The following is a 1,197-nucleotide window of genomic DNA, read 5'->3' on the forward strand; positions in this document are numbered from 1 at the left end:
TATAAAAACCAGTCCAATTATTTCTCTTCTACACACATAGTGATTGTATAAATTGAGACTACACACATTGATAGTGTATAAATTGTGTGTAGAAGAGAAATAATTGGACTGGTTTTTATATTTTGACTTATTAGGTGGTTATTGTATTTTGGACTTAATAGATGTATATATTTGACCTGGGCAGAATAGCCTGTATAGAGTGTTTTAAAAAGGTTAAATGTCTCATAGTAAATTAAGATGTCCCTGAAGATGGCCGAATTGGCCGAAACGTTGGACGTGTAAATGAAATAAATGTTTTGAGACTAAAATTTGGATAGTGTGTTGAATTATTTAGTAGAAAAACTATGTGAATCAGCATATTAAACTATATGAAAGAAAATGAAAAATATAATACAATGAGTAAGTAACTTATTTATATAATCAAAAATTATTTAAAGTAAATAAAATGAAAATTGATAGTTTTCACTTATTCTCATATCTTAAGTATAACTTGTGTTCAAATGAAAAGCTTTGATATTAAACAGATAGAAGAATTTTATTTTAATTTGATAACATTATTGACTCTTAATCTCAGGGCGGGTTTATAGGCAATCAGAACATTCAACTTGTGTATTAACTATCTTTTACAAGTATACTTAAAATTCTATTTTGTACAACACTAACCAATGTATACAATCTTCTTTCTTTCTCAACAAACTAACACTTGCTGTAAACAATCTTTCAACAAACAAACACTGACCTTCTTGTTTTTGAATTATACAATAAAAATTCAGTTTATATAAAAATCCAAGTGGACCCATTGGCAAATTTTATGGTTATAAAGGTTTGCTATTCTTGCTAATCTGCATGTCAACTCCTCAGATATAACCCCGGGCAGGTATGTAGGTTATTCTCTGTAGTTCATCCTATATTTTATATTTCTATTGTATTGAAATTCCTTATCCTTAATTCAACTCTATTGCATCTTAAAAAATAATTTTTCTGTTCCTCCATGTTTAATTGAAGGTAACGACAACCATGCATAAAATTTTATTTCCCTATGGATGTTATGCCCTAGTTATTAATTTAAAATGTTAAATGATTAACATTCGCTAAATGGTCAGTGATCAGAAGATTCCTTATCTTTTCTTCAAAGTAACTGGAGGAAATATTTTATTAAATTAAAATAGAGCCAAATCATTTGGTCTAAGATTTTTC

At 27.9% G+C, this 1,197-nt stretch overlaps 1 protein-coding gene across 3 annotated transcripts in view; it reads left to right on the forward strand.

Annotated features, from left to right (window-relative positions):
• LOC112211130 (zinc finger X-chromosomal protein-like) overlaps positions 1 to 1,197 on the forward strand; it is a 15,820-nt gene that overhangs the window by 1,252 nt on the left and 13,371 nt on the right. The gene's annotated exons all lie outside the window — the stretch shown is intronic.

This window comes from Halyomorpha halys, unplaced genomic scaffold, assembly GCF_000696795.3.
Source record: "Halyomorpha halys isolate HHAL.00 unplaced genomic scaffold, Hhal_1.1 Scaffold92.1, whole genome shotgun sequence".
In the NCBI taxonomy this organism is placed as follows: Eukaryota; Metazoa; Arthropoda; class Insecta; order Hemiptera; family Pentatomidae; genus Halyomorpha; species Halyomorpha halys.